Raw genomic sequence first — 16,089 nt, 5'->3', positions numbered from 1 at the left:
AACTACAGAGGCTGGGTAACAGGTTGGTGTTACCCGTTGGATGTGACCAATATGACTTTCACCTCAGAAACACAGGACTATCAACTCCATTTCAAGAGAGGTTTAATCTGGATCCAGCACCTTGTGGTATGTCTTCTAGGCTTCCTCTTCGCTTGGTGCACGTCCAATGCAACCACAATCTGTGTGCTCAGATCTTCTGGACACTGATACCTTATTTTCACTCAAAATTACAAGTTATCTTACTTTGATGATCACTCCAGTACACCAGTACTATTCAATCAATGAATATTAGAGGACATTGCTATTTTTCACAAGTAGTTGAGTCACAGGCAGCTAAAGCAGCAATCTTCATCTGAATTTTTCATTTAAAAAATGAAGCCTTTCACAGAGCTGACTAAGCTGTCTGTGTGAGCCAACAGGCGACAGGATTGATTGATTTCACAGGGACTGTGCAGAATTCAGTGATCTGTACCACTGAGAAGCACAGAACAAATGGTCACGCTGTTACTGAAGTTACTGAACTAAAGCTGAAGGTTCAGTGCAGTGCAGGCCAGCACACCCTAATCAGAAGAATCTGGAACCAATTCTTGTTAATTAGGGGTCACATGATAACTATATGGTATGGTTTTCCATTAAAGATATTAGGAAAGGCCTATTGAGAAAAGAAATGTATTTTACTAGACTGAATAATAAAAGATACTATTTCTTCCTGCAATTCTGCTTGAGTCATATCCATGTAGTTGCAATGATCTACAAAGAGTTAAGAATCCATTTTTAGATTCTTTGACAAAATATATAGCAGCAAAGCAAGCATGAAGCTTCCAGAAAGTGTGCTGCAGGCTATGTCTGAGCTCAACACGTAAGGAAGTGATTGAAAGGCAATTTCTAACAGACACATCAGTGTAAGAGAAACAAGACACTATAGTGGTTTGTACCACCAAAAGTTCTCAACAAAAGTCTAACATCCATTTAAATTGTACCCTTGCTCTGAAGTGAATTATTAGTCATATCCAGCTGGACACACCAACATATCACTTAACCTTCATACACAACTTTTGTACATTGACTGACATTAATTGAGATAATGAACACCTTTACTGCTATGGCACTTGCCCAGTAACACTACTCCCTTTCGGCACACATACAGCTGCAGGTATTCCTGGCTCACCCTGTTAGCTTAGGTTAAAGCATTCTCATAAAAAATCCTGAACTTTCCTATGAGCTTCCCGTCAATGCTAACATTGTAAGAACAAATGCACTACACAATAATTCTCCTGAAGGGTAAGATGTATTAAAATAATTATTGGGACTGTCTGCACTTAGCCAGGCCAAAGAACAGGCTGCTTCTTGTACTTTTACCTACACTTCTTTCATTGGCCTGTGGCTTAATGGAATTCTGATCTTAAGACTGAAAAGCTAGATTCAATTGTAACAGAGGACAGCTCTAAAATTAGGCTCACTTTATATTTTCAAGGCATTAGAACTGTAGGTTACCCATATATGACATTTGTCAAGACGAAATTTATAGACAAAATTATGTTCTCCATCCACTTCATCATATTAGCAATTTTCAATAAAATATGCTATAGGAATGTTGGATTATCCCAAAATGAAAAGGTTTTAAAATCTAGAATGATTATAATATGACATTATTAAATGCTTATCTAAGACATGCAAAAGGATTCATCCCTGTCATGACAACATAGGGAAATTACCTTTAAAACATGAAAATGCCTTTAGAGTATCGTATTACATTTTATTGCCATAAGCCAGAAGGTTGTCTGGGGGGTCTTCATGTTACATTTCCATCCCACACATTAAGAGATGGGAGAAAAATCCTCAGTTTCCTAAGAAGAGATGATTTTTGAGGCTGATCCATCTGTTGTTACCCTGCCCCATAGCTTTCAGGTCTACTGGCCATTCTCAGATGTGTTTAAATCATACAGAAGTTTCAAATATGATCCTAAGAAGGTTTTTTACTGAAAAATTGATAGCTGTATGGAGGGCAGACTCCCCAGCTTAATGAGAAAAAAAATCAGGCAGAATACAGGCATTTGCTAGAACCTGGACATTTTATATAAACTGGCCAGTCTGTGGAGGGCTGCACAGTAACTGCAGTGTGTGCTGTCTGTGCCCAGTGGGCATTTCAGGGGAACATGCAGCAGAGTTTGGGAGACAAAGAACTCAAATCTATAGGAATCCAGCAATTGTTGGCCCTCTTGCTCACGAAAGAGCTTGAGAGAATTTATCTTCTGCATTTCTTTGAGGAATAATTCTTGGTTTGTGCAATAAATTACTACAGGATAGAAGTATGAGAATGTTAACTATCAAAGCATCTTGCTCTTCTACGCTACAACCGATCAAAAGATCAAAATCTTGATGACTACCTGTCTGTTGTGACGTTAGTAGCAGAGCTCATCTCATTCCAGAGAAACACAAGTGACGCAGCCACTGTGCCTGAATTGCCTGTGGCCACACAGGAAAACCAACAGGGAGGGTTTAGATAAAAACATGCCTCACAGTTTTTAACAGCAGCACGTGGATAACTGGCCTTCCTGTTGTCCTTGTTCAAAGGAAAGGAAGGACTTAAATCTGGAGCTAGATGATTGTATTCTGGTTGTAGCCTACTGAAATAATCGCTACCTGCAAGTAGCAGATATGTTACTCATTAGACCAAGTAGGCAATTCTGTTATTCTTCTAGAAGTTGTATTTATAAAACCCCTCTGAAATCATCCTGTTTCCTGAAGCTGTATAAGTGTAACTACAGTCCTAAAATTACATTTGGCCCTTTGAAGGCAACCGCCAGGCTGATGTGGATCCTGGTAAAAATGAGTTTGACACCCCTGCCCATGGCCATTCATTATTACAGGACTTTGCCCGCATTCTCAGGGTTGCAAGACCTAAATTACTGTGTATACATTAATAAATCACATCATTGTAGCTAGGGAGAAGATCCACTGATACTGTGTAGGGATTGCAGCCAGTAATGTCTGGTGTTATGACCAACACTAGTCATTGTGAATTGATACCAGTGCTAGAAAGAAAGGAATTGTGCATATTTTAAATTTAACCTCTACTGTTTTTCCTAGCTATGTACACAGAATGCATCCTTTCACCACCAGTTTGTTTTGGGCATTGTTAGTGGAAAAAGAGCCAAAAGAAAAAGTTTTGCAGTTTCCTAATGGCAACAGCCTTAGATGTCCTATGATTTGAGCACGGTGTTGGACCATATGACCTCCAAAAATCCCTTCCAGCCCAAATCAATCTATGATTCTATGCTGGTCTCCTGTTTAGGAGAAAATGACACTTCCCATGGATCAGTGTGTGTTGTGCACTTTGTAGCCCCATGCTGATTGTCTTCTATCTCCAAGTTAGAGTTGCAGTTTTGTGGGACTTTAGGGCTCTTGTACCCACAGAGGCCATCAAGTCCAAAGTTTCTGTTCTGCCTAGACATTAATGTATATGAGTATGCACTGTATATAGGGTTGTCTGCTGTTCAGAGATTCCTTGTAACACCAAAACTTGTGAGGGGGGGGTGAAATGAGGACAGGATGACAATGTTCATAGCAGGAATATCTCACAGTTATAGTTGTCATCTCCATTACTGTCAAATTAATTCTGAATTGTTGCCCATCATACACTGTTTAGCTTGAGGGAAGTGAAATGGTGGCTTTGCTTCTGTGGCAGAAATGAGAGTAGTCCAGCCCTCTGAGGAGCCTTGCAAAGTGGTGAAGGAAATGTCAAACATCATTTGGTCACAGAGCATTTTTGAAGTCCTCTGAGGAACAGTCCTGTGCTACACCCTTTATCTTCACTACATACACAGAACAAAGAGGGAGCTTTTCATTTAGGAAGCATTAGCTTTTAGACAAAGCTGGGGACATTTGGAGTTGAGGCTATATTTGGACTGAGACTTAAGTTTTACAGACCACATCTGCACCTTCAAGCAGCTATACTTCGATTTGAGAGCAGAAATGAGCACTAGATGTGGCAACAGACTGAAACTCAGCATTAGCAGGCACAATTTCTGTATCAACAATTAATTGTCAATTAATGTGACACTAGGCAGGTCTGTGACACTATCACCACTCCTCTAACCCAGCACAGTGAGAATCAGTTCAGCAAACCTGCTAGTCCAAACTAATTCTCAATATTTAAACTCTTAGACAAAATCCAGGCACACACTTAAGCACTCTAATAAGTGAGATTGCATGACAATGAGTGTTAACTATCTCAATAAATGAAAGAACATCTCTTTAGATGCCTAGCTAGAATTAAAATGCCCAAAGAGGCTTTCTACATTTGTAGTGTATATAAAGGAAAATACGATCATACGCTGAAGAGAAAACAAGGGAAACCAATCCCTCTGTGGACCTTAATCAGTTTTTCCCTGGATGTCTCTCTGTCAAGTTGCTGGTTCATTTAAGTTTTTTCTACCCTCATTTGAAGATCTACATGATCTCAGATCCTCCACGTTACCAAACTGAAATTTGGTGGGAACAATATGGAAAGAGAAAACAGGAAAATGCAGCACAAATCTTGTCTTTAAGAGAGAGTTAGAGGTCTTGAGAGAGAAGCTAATGGTGCTGAATGCATTTAATATGACGGTCTTGTCTAGAAAGCACTACGAAGCTGAGTGCTACCAGACCGGTACCTTAATACCAAAACTAAGGAGGGTGAGATAATGGTTAGGCCTTCTGGTCTATGATGCTACTGGTGTACTGTACTGAGAGAACTAAATGTTTAAAAGTTATATGCTTGGGGTGATTACACAAAACCTCGATTATTCTCTAGGGTCAAGCAACTGTTATTGTTGCTTAAGGCTTCATAGATTAATGGTCATCCTTCATCTTCCAAAGTGACCTTAAAATTGCAGTCCAAAAGGAACTTAGAAATTTTGATGACAGTCTGCACTACTTACTCTGTGTGCAAGTAGGTACAAGTAGTTTGCTACATATGCATTCTCTATGCCCAGCTAAAAACAATGCAAGATTCTCAGCAGGAGCTGGTGAGAAAACAGCTAATGGGAGCCCAGGTGCAACCAGTACGGTCATTTCAAAGATACAGCAATCCCTGTAACTCCTGGTAGGGAGTTCAGAGACTCGGGTTTTGCTTTCTTCCCTGGGCTCACAGTGGTGGCTCCCTGGCTCCCTGTGGCCAGAGGGAGAATCGCTTTTTCTGTGGTGAGCAGCTCTGGTGAAGATTCTATTTGTGGGGTCACTTTCACACAACTCTAGGAGGTGTCTTTATAACTTTTGGCTGTTAAATGCTTCAGTCTATTCCATATAAAGCTTTGGAGCATGACTAATTAATATGATAATCACCTCTAGCAGAGAACACATTAACTGCCTGAACTCTCAGGACTCAGAAAATCAGAGAGAACAAGTTGGAATATGCGGAGAAATTGAATTAGTAGATTCTCAGGATGGCAGCCAGTAAGGGACATCATGCAGTCATGTGTGGTAAAGGATGAGCTCCGTGCCCCAGGGGCTCAGGCAAAGCTGCTGTCTTCTCTGGGATTACACCATGTGGGCACTTCCCTGAGGACAAAAGAGAATGAGCTCTGGAGCACTCTGGAGCCCTGTATTTATTCAAACTAATATTCTGTGAATCAAATGATCTAATTACCTAAGCATGCATTTGACCACAAAAATGTTATGTTATTTTTAGCTAACATTGCAAACCTACATCAGGGTTGCTTCTTTTTTCTCACTGAAACTCTGCATTTATTTTCTACAAAATTGCCCAATTTTTCTGATTTAAATAATCAGTAACCTGTGTGGCTGTTCTTGAATTTTGATTCTCAGAGCCTGTTATATCTCTTAATCCTTTTTAATGAAAAGATAGGCTTCTCATAGAAAGATAGACAGAAGTAATCAGGCTCTTTGAAACAAGTTGTAACCAACAATACAGGTACAAGTAAAGTTTTCTTTCTGTTTTCAAGTAGAAAAAGAGAGGGCAATTACAGATCAGTGTGATCCACAAAAAATACATTCCAATTTGTATTTTTATTACTGATTTCCAGGCTTCAGGCTAAGCTTGAGATGATACTGAAATCACCAAAATGGAAACAAATTATCTAGTCTCAGGTTCTGAGCTTCAGCTCCTCCAAAACTGGATGAGGTATTGTAGAAATCAGATTTCACATTCAGAGAGAGACAGTCTCAGTGACCTTAAGTTGCTCACTACAACGATTGTTATCTTAATTTTGCAGACTTGGGGACTGTGGGCTGCTTGAGGTGTCAGCAGCCACTACGCTAAACTTTCTTTTATATTTAGCCACTAACAATATATTGCCCTACTGTGTAACATTGCTGCAGCATTTTGTCCCATTTGCAGTTTCCAGGAGGAGGATGGCAATCTGGAAGAAAAAAAAAAAAAATCAAGGGCTGCACAGATGGTTCTGTAACCGCTGATACATAGCTGTGGTTGTTGATGAGTATTTTGGAGCTGGCAAACTACAAGGGCAAAGAAGAATTACCGCCAGCATTTAAAGGGACTCTGCCAGGCCACAAAATAATCCTGATGAAAGAAATGCTTAAAAAAATTTTCCAGCACTGAGGTTGCTTAAATGGGAATAAATTCCCCAAAAGACAGGGACAACTCTCTCTCTCCCTTTTATTATTTCCGTTTTTTTTCTTTTTTCTTTCTTTTTTTTTTTTTTTTTTCCTTTTTTTTAAAAGACAATTTAAACCTGTGCTATGCAGTAGCTTTCAGAAAATGTGACCCTGGGAACAGAAATAAGCTCTTAAGTGTCTTGCACAAGCTGATTGCTGTGTGCTACTGTGAAGAATTACAGAATTAACTTCTGTTGTAACATGCTACATGCAGCATCTTGTAGGAAAGGCCTCAGGTTTTAACAATAACAACCACAGTTCCTATTAAGTTGACTCTTGACAAGAGTACCAGTCACACATCACTGCAAAGTGCAGAAGGGGCTGAGTAAGGCTGTTTGCCACAGAAAGCAGATCTTCAGGGTCCTTCATGAAAAGTCTTGAGAGGCATCATGAGGCCAAATCCATCAGCTAGTGACTCTTTTCTTGCCCAGGAGTGGTCCTGAGTTGAGGCCCAGTCAGTCAGACTGGGACTGCAAGACGTAAGCGTGCCCAGCAGCTGAGAACAGTGTCCAGGGCATCAGCACATCCGTGGCAGAGGCTCAGGAGCCTGCAGCTACCCGGAGTCATCTGGGAAGGGCCTTACACAGCCAGTCTGAGCCTGCAGATTGCACCTCTTTGCTACACTACATATAAAAACTCAGCCATGCAACTGTCCCATTTCCTGCTGCAATGCATGTCAACAGCAGCAGGAGGGAGGCCATGTCCCACCTGGACATGCTAAACAGCCAGACCATCCCAAATTATTGGATGTATGATTGGACAGTTGTTGTGAAAGATCGAACATGGTTTCAGTCTTGGATATGTGTGAAAAAAGTGAAGTTTGTGTAACTTCAACATGAGAAACTAGGGCCTTGTTAACAGCAGTTGGAGAGACATTCTCTTGGACCTTGACGTATCCAAGACTCTGGCCTTCCCCCTGCTCCCAGCAGGTTGACAGGGTGACTGTCAGATTGAAGGACAAGACGTTTCTGAACACAAAGGTATCCTTAAAGAACAAAAGCAGTACTGTTGCTCTACCTTGAGAAGCCTGCCATCCAGCAGAGGTTTTTTAAGGCAACTGGGCCTTTCAGCAGGCTGAGCTTGCCACTCGCCGGAAGATACCTAGGCAGCCAGCACCTTTTACACATAAGATGCTTCACCAGCTTGGAGGATTTCATGATGGGCCTTGGGGTCTTTCAGGTAGGTAATTCCATCAACTTTAATCTGTCTTGGGGGGAGATGGAAGAGTTCCTCCTTAGTAACAATCTCTGAACTCTGAGACAACATTAGAAGTGGGAGTAAAACACTGGTGAGCTGCTTTTCATATTTCCCACTCATACTTAGCAGTGGGTTTAGCATGTGATTTGACAACCAGACATGATTCTGAGATAATGCTCTCAAACATCAAGCAATGAATGACAAGGACTGATGTTGGTTTAGCATGCTGTTTTAGGAGCAACTCCTCACTCCAAACTTCATGTAGTCATTCCTGGTGCATTTAGCCTCTTTAGACAGTTCTGCTCTTTTTACAGGTGCTGTTGCTCTGTTTTAGGGCCCACTCCATGCACAGAAAATTGAAGCACAGCCATCTGCCAACTGTAGGAAATATGACCCTATTAGACACTTTACTTAAGCGCTCTGAGCTGCCTCTAATTTCTGATGGTATAGTCCAGCCTTTCCAGGAAAGCCTGACAATAGATATTTTTATTTGGCTACAAAACTACCCTGTGCTGCAGTGACTTTTTTTCTGCCCCTGCAGTCTGTTACAGGGCTGAGGGCAAATAATCCTACTGAACACATAATCCCCTGGAAAGTGATATCAGCCTTGAGTAGAGATCTTTCATGCAGCAGGTTTTCCTTCTGGTCCCAGATATTTCCAGGTAGCTTTTGACATTTTCTATTGTTGGATTTGCTGAGTGCCAAAATAATTCTCCTCTGAACATGACAGGAACAGCTTCACTGACCTGAAAAACGACAACCTATTTCTTCTCTTCCACTTGAAAGATTAACCTTGAACTTCTGATGCCTGCCACCAGCAGCTAAGTCTCACTGTCTGGCACGTTGTGGTGGGTAGCATGAGTCACACTGCTGTGACCCTAGTGCTGAGCCTGCTTGATGCGCATGGCTGTACAGAAACTGCAAAAGTTCTCCCATCTATGATCACAGATGTCCTTAGCTTGCTCACTGAAGAATGACAGCATTCTGAGCCTGATTTCCCAGTCCTGGCCTCATACCTCTTCTCTGCAGTAGGCTTAATCTATGCCTAGGCAACACATAGGTGTGGGCTCTGAGAGGCTAAAGCAAGCTGTTGCTACAGGATGGTATTCAGGATCATGGATCACTTACAGAAAAGTCAACTACACTGTGAGTATTGGAGAATCCTACATTAAGGGGCTGTGCTGGTTTTAAGAAACAGCCTGACTGACTCCAACTGAAAGCAATGAAAGATACATACTTTTGTTCTGAAGTGCTTCTTCTCAAGATATTTCTGTAGGAACAAAATCTGAAGAACAGGACAAGACTTCATAACCAGTATCAGTCCTGCAATATCTGGCTTCCTGTCTTCTCCAACTAACCTGAATGTATTATGTCTGTCTTTTCCATAACGAGTAGCACTCAGGACTTGGTGCTTCCTAGACAAGAGTTCATATTGATGTCATTAAGCCTCTTCGTGGAAGTCTCCTACAGTAATAAGGCTTAAAAATTGTGAGGAAAAAAGTCAGGTGGCCCCACCTTGCTCTTTAAAGACTTTTGTCTAACCAGTATATTTGTTGATTGTTCCAAATGAGGACAACTGAAAATATTTAAATATATTTGAGCATGAAAACAAAATTTGTTAAACTGCATCTGTCAGGTGCCAAATGTTCTACAGGCATCTAAAATAGATGGGCCCTGCCTCACCCGAAGGATATGCTGAGGCAGTGAGTTCTTTAGAGAGTTATATTCAGTCACGTTATTTCCCTTCTGTTATTTCTACTGATGACAGTGGGTCTCCCCTGCAAGCCTCACTGCCCACCTCTTGCTTGCTCATAAAGTTTAAGACAGAAACATGCTCTCATCTGGTCTAACTTCCTGAGTAGAAGATTTCAACCTGCTATTATGGAGAGAAATTAATAATCTGTATATGGTTAAAGTATATCTTTCAAAAAGAAACACTGTTCTGATTTGTAAACATAAAAAAGCAGAGAATCTCCGCTCACCTTAGTCGTCTGCTCCTAAGGTTACTTGCTTTCTCAGTTGAAAATGTGCACCTTTTCCTCTGATTTGTCTGACTTAATCTTCCAAAAATGAGTTTATGTTATGCTTTTCTCCATTAGTGTACAGAGCTTTTAAATATCAGGCGTTTTCTCCACATGAAAGCACTTATTCACTATACTCTCCTTACTGTAATATATGCAGGACTGGATTTCAGTTTGGTTTCAGAATAATACATGACAGGTTAAAAAACCATGTAGTTCAGTAAGCAGTGGAGCTAATGAAGTTTGTTTTCCTGTGGATTTGTATCTCACAGTTGCATTCTCTGGTGCCTCAAGAGCACACATCAGTCAGAGGTTTTCCTGGCAGTGAACCCATTCATCATCATCATCATCATCATCCATGTGGATTCTCTGGTCAAATAATATAGGCGAGCACTTCAGGATGTTTCTTCCCTCTCTGGTGAATTATTTTCTTGGATTCTGTAGGAGGGAAGGGATATAGACACTGATAGAAACATATTGGTGATATTGGTGATCAGTTAAGTTCTATTTCCATAAAGACCCAGACAAAAAAATCAGTTCTATGCAAAGTAAACACTGGCTTTTAACCCTTTGCAGTGGAAAATGCCACTCCAGATGGTTGCATTTGAACTGTCTTGGTTTTAATTGGTTTTTTTTGGTATCACCATTGGGAAACCCATATATGAGGATCCCCACTAAATCAATGGGTATTAGAGTTGCTCCAAAATTCAGATCTTTCCTGTTGAAAATCAGGCAGTCAGTTTCTTGTAACTTGAGAGTAGAGATACCAGGGAGCTCTTTACCATATAGTACCAGAATATTTGCCTTCTGCCAAAAATTTCTGTCTCCTCATCCTCTGTTCCAACCACATGGCCTTTTTTCCTTAACAGTCAATTACACCAGATATAACTGATATTCTTGGCACAGGAATTTATTCATAAAGGATTGTTATGAGGTTTCTGCATGTTTCTACATGAGGCTAGAGTATGTCATGTAGTTGTACTGTCAAGAGTCCCAACAGTGACAGGTGCCACCTATTAAAACACTGCTACAACTGTTTATGGATCTTGCTTCATGGAAAATACTGTGTCTAACCCATCTATCCAATGCCCTTGTAACCTTTGACATTACAAAATCTGAATGTATATTATGGGCAGTTCCCAAATAAGACCAGGCATTGTAATTTGAGATCAGTATGATCTGCAAACTGATTCCTTTGGTACCTGCTAGAAAAAAAAATACCTGAAGCAGGTAATCTGTCCGTAATAGATAACTGAAGTTTCCTCCATTTGCCACTAAATAAGCAAAATGTCAGACTGGTGAGGACTAAACTCTGCCTTTATCTAAACAGAATAGGAATAGGGGTGGCACTATGTCTCTGCTGACAGGCAGTTCTAAAAATTTGGTGAGTGCATGCTTCAGCCAACAGAAGCGTGGTGAGAAGGGAGCTGGAGAGAGCTTGGCTGCCCTCCAAGCTTAAAAGCTGAGTTATCGAGACTTTGCAGAAGCAGTTGTGTCATTAAAGAATGCCCCAAGGTATATTGAAGCCTTCCACTTGAAGGCTCTGCTGCCTGTCTTTCCAGGCATAGTGGCTTGTAAGGCAGGAGATATTTCGCAGCAACTGCATGCTATCTTACTGCCTTACTACCTTCTGAGTGTACAGAAAGGTACTAGATTCAGACTAAACCTGAACTGCGTGACATTTTGCAGGTGCAATGACCTGGGAGAGAATTTGGAAGAGATTTTGCAATCGTCACTAGTGATTTCACTTTAATGTTTAATGTGATTTCTGTGCATTTTTCTCCTACAGGAGAAACAAAGCAGAGGAAAATCCATTATTTTTATGGATAGCATGATTCTATAGACATGCGGGTTTGGAGAAATAATGACTGGCCTGGTAATGAAAATATCTGTGACAATAATGGTGCATGTACATCTGGTGATGACTGTACTTGAAAACATTTCTCCCAATATATCTGAAGGGACTGTAAGTACAAATAAACTCATGGAAAAACAATAAGAAACCCTAAAATTGCTTTTTTAAAAATTAGGCAGCTCAAATCAGAAAAATATGTATTTATTGTATCACTTAAAGTGTTTTTTGTCAAATATTTTGAGAGGTACTACCTACAAACTTTAATCTGGAAGGTCAGTACACTACCTCCCTTTCAAAAGAGAAGAAATTGAGGTATAAATCCTAAACTTGTCTGCTTTCCTAGGAATGAGTTAGTAAGTGAGCCCAGAGGAGAAATCAGATTGTCATACTAGAGTTCTTGCTTAGAGACAATTCCAATTTTTCAAATTTTGATGAATTTAGGATTTAAGATTACTCAGGGATTTCACTTTTAAAGTTCTATGCACCTCAAAAAAATCTGTCTTTTAATCAGTCGTCTCAAAGATCATTCAAGCACTTTCTGTTCTTAAGGTAAATGAATATTATTTTGAAAATTAGCATATATATGAAGACATAATAGGCTGTTAGTTTCAAGAAACAGAGCTAAGTAACTACATACTTTCAAAATGTCCAGTCATGTATTGTATTTAAATATTTCTTTACAGAATACAGGGAATGGATAAAGCAAATCTGGAGTTAGTAGAATACATATGCTCCCCTTTCTCAGTGCAAAAACATCTTTTCTATTCTCCTCAGTCTCCTCCTCATTAATTCCCATGCTGTTAGCTTTTTGGTTGTTTTTCAGTCCTTCATGCAAAAGCTTAGCCTGCTGCTGAATTTATTTCATGTGGGTTTATGTTTTCCTCATTTTAATGGTTTGTAATGCAAAACCATAAAGGTGCAGCTGCTGCAGCAAACTCCCTTATTGAAGCTCATCTGCTGCACACATTGCTTTCGAAGTCTAGCTTGGCTTTGAATCCTAACATTAGAAAAAATGAAAAGTAGCATGGTCTTAAGCACTATAATTAACGCTTCTAAATTTTGTTCCTTTGCTGTCCTGTCCACAGCTGTGTTGCGCAGATTTTCTTCAATGAACACGTTATTTGTTTCCATTCCAAACCAGCAAAGGAAAAATACTAGGATATTTTACCCGCTGGTACTTTTCAGATGGTGCTTCTAATATCCCAGCATTTTTTATGTTTTTGTTAATCCTAGATACAAATTTTGACAGTCAGCAACTAGAATAATGGGGGAAAAATGGTGTCATCTGTGTACAGTAATCCTGGGTAAATGTAAAATTCTTGTGCATGAACCAAATGAGAGGTGGGAAAAAACCCTCACCAATGTGCATAAAGACATGTTAGGACAAACACAACTGAATATTAAAAAAAACCAACTAAACAAACAAAACCAACACCACCAACAACAAACCAAACAACTACTTCTGTGGTGAAAATGAACTAAAATAAACCTGTCATGTCTCAGTCACTCCAATATTTATAATTCCTCTTGTTGTCATTTAAAAGCATTCTGAAGATCTCTTACCTTGCTAATATCAGATAATCAATTTCTCCTTTTTTGCTGGAAGACTCTGGCACATTTCTGAGATCCTGGAATATGATTTTACATGTCTTTCAGCTCTTTGAGGAGAAGAGACAAGATTTTTCTCAGATATTTTTACTGATTATTTTTATAAAGTGCATTTATTTTTCATTATTCATTCTCTTTCTGTGTTTATTTTCACAACTTTTCCCATTAAGCTTCTTTTCTGTTTCTCAGCCTGCACTTCCATTAAATTTTCTCTGGTTGGCTAACAAAAAGTTGCCAGAAACATAATTTAATTTGCGAGAGTACTTTAAAATACTTCATTGTTATTAATCTGTATAATTATACTGAGCTGGGCTCCCACAGCAAAGTGTTACTTATTTCCACGTGCAAAAGAAGAAAATATCTAAGAGAAATATTAAATTATGTACCATATTATTTACCTTCAGCATGCAATATTTTGCCAGATAACTAGGCCCTGGAATAAAGGTATTTCTTACAGCACAAATGACAGATGTCACCAAAATTGCCAAACTTCGGCAGACAACTACAGAAGATTTTTGTCTGTGTGGCTATGTAAATTTGGGAGAATAATTAGTGAGATTTGATGTAAAATAAAGCAGAATAAAATATTAGAAGGAATACGAAAAATAGATTATGGAAAACTATTTGGTAGCTTTCAAAGACCTGAACTCAGCATATATATTTTCAAGACTAGAAATCTAACAGTTGCTCCTGAACTAGAGATCAGAGTTGAAAATACAATATGTGACAAAAGGGGCCCCCATTTCGAACTTTATATCTAGTTTTGGAACCATTGGACTCTGGGTTCTCTTATATGGCCAGTGCAAAAATCAGACAGAAAAAAAATGGAGTGCCTACTGAAAATTTTAATGACCACTTTTAGAAATGCCTTTTTCTCAAAATTACCAAGCTCTTAAAAAATAAATATAATCGTAAGTAAAATGACCATGCTACTGGTTTTTGGAGCATGACATTTTGACATTTTTCTGATTCAAACCAACATTTCTAAAGAGACTTTCAAGATTAGTCCCTAGACAAAACACAGTGTTGAAAACCTGCTCTATTTCTTCTGAAATATAAATAGAAAAACTCCCATTGATAACAGTGGGAATGCATTATGACCTTTTGCTAATTAGAAAGTACAGAAGTCTGAAACTGAGACATTTGAAACTTGAAGCTCATGGCCTGAATAATATGTACTGTACTTTTTGTCATTTTTTTGCATAATGCCATAGTTTATTTACTATGCTAATGGTGTATGTGACGATTTTCTTTTAATGTAATAAAAATCAGTAATAAAAATGAACAATTTAGAACACCCTGTTACTCAGTAACAAAACTAAAATGTCATTACACTGTATAATTCATTTGCTCATTTTTCTCTGTAATGAATAGACATTACCTTCAGATAGAAAGCTACAGGATTTTTATAACGGAGAACAGGAGCTTTTGTGCCCCCTGATGATCAAAGCCTAAGAATATAAGAAGATGTCATAAATATTCAGCAATAGTATGATACCCCTGCCCCTCAAACCTCTTCTAAAGCTTGAAACAAAATGGGGAAATGACTGATGAGCCCATGTGGAGATGCAATATGAGAAACGACTCTGTCCTATTGCTGAATTTCTAGGCCAACAAATAGAACTGTTCCCTCTTGTGCCTGATTCAGGCATTATACAAGTGTGCTACAATTCTTTGCTGAAGAACTAGGAGCTCTTGTTTCAGTAACTGACACTTTCACACAGAGAGATTAAACTGAATCCAGAGCTGCACTTTGATATCACTCCAGAATGATCCTATATGATGCTGGAAAATTCACTACACATTTCTTAAAAGCTCTGTTATTTTGTATGTTGTGGTGTCATTTAGCATAATTTAATGTAACCATAATAATTACTGGTTCGACTTTTGGATATGGATCCATGCATTCCTGTTTTCAAATTTACATTTTAAGTCATTTTTTGGTTAGTTTTCAAAAGCTGTTTATGTATGGTGTAACAGTAAAGCTGCCATGACTTCTGGGGTTTTTAAGAATAATTTCTTGAAGAATCTTTAAGACTTGTCCTCATTGGTTTTAAAAGGCAATTTTCCAGGAAAAAAAAAAAAGGTATTATTTTAAATAGCTTGAGGTTTGGGGGTTTTTTTAACACTTCTCAATATTAAAAACCCCTCCATTAAGTTCTTCTAATTCTCTATTGTTCAATAGGCATAAGTATTTCGGGAATCATTAATAGTTATTTCTACGGGAACAAAAATGTCTCATCCTGAGGACTACGTTACTGATTTGTACCTCCAGGCAGGACGCGGCGGCTGCCCGCGCTGACAGGGAGAGAGGAACCCCACAAGTCCTTCTGCTGGCAATTTCAGAGTTTGTTGTCCTCAGAATACCTGACCGAAAGGGACTCAAAAGCTGCCGAGCTCGCGGAACGCCGGGAGACCGCCTTAGCGCCTCACCCGGTCTGCGGGGAAGGACGGACACCCGCTGTCCGCCTTGCTCTGGGGAACCGCTCGGGAAGGCGGCTGCCCGCCTTCGGGATGGCCTCGGCGGCAGTGCCAGGCCCCAGGGGTGAGGACAGGCCCCAGGGGTGAGGACAGGCCCCGGGCCGGCGGGGAGAGGCGACGGCAGCGCAGCTCTCGCGATGTCTCCCTGTCGCCGCCACCCGGGCGGTTGTAACGGCCGTGAACTGGCAGCCGCTGTGTACGGCGGCGTAGCCAATGGGAAAGCGGGGCGCGTAGGTGGGGCTGCGGCAGCCGGCCAATGGGAGGGAGGGGCGGTGCGTTTAAACGGCGCGGTTGGGGAAACCGGGTGTG

General features: G+C 40.0%; 1 long non-coding RNA gene across 3 annotated transcripts; it reads right to left on the bottom strand.

Annotated features, from left to right (window-relative positions):
* Positions 1–5,990: 5,990 nt before the first annotated feature.
* LOC135987094 (uncharacterized) lies at positions 5,991–15,888 on the bottom strand. 3 transcript variants are annotated; one of them, XR_010605959.1, is made up of 5 exons: positions 15,569–15,888; positions 14,681–14,750; positions 13,255–13,349; positions 9,798–10,274; positions 5,991–6,362 (listed from the first exon to the last, which is right to left on the bottom strand). It is a non-coding gene; the product is annotated as an uncharacterized LOC135987094 (long non-coding RNA). The 3 variants fall into 3 exon arrangements; XR_010605958.1 differs by lacking the exon at positions 14,681–14,750; XR_010605960.1 differs by lacking the exon at positions 14,681–14,750 and having other exon boundaries at positions 15,733–15,888.
* Positions 15,889–16,089: the final 201 nt, after the last annotated feature.

Source organism: Caloenas nicobarica, chromosome 3, assembly GCF_036013445.1.
Source record: "Caloenas nicobarica isolate bCalNic1 chromosome 3, bCalNic1.hap1, whole genome shotgun sequence".
NCBI classification, from domain to species: Eukaryota; Metazoa; Chordata; class Aves; order Columbiformes; family Columbidae; genus Caloenas; species Caloenas nicobarica.
This window is presented reverse-complemented; position numbering and strand designations above follow the sequence as displayed.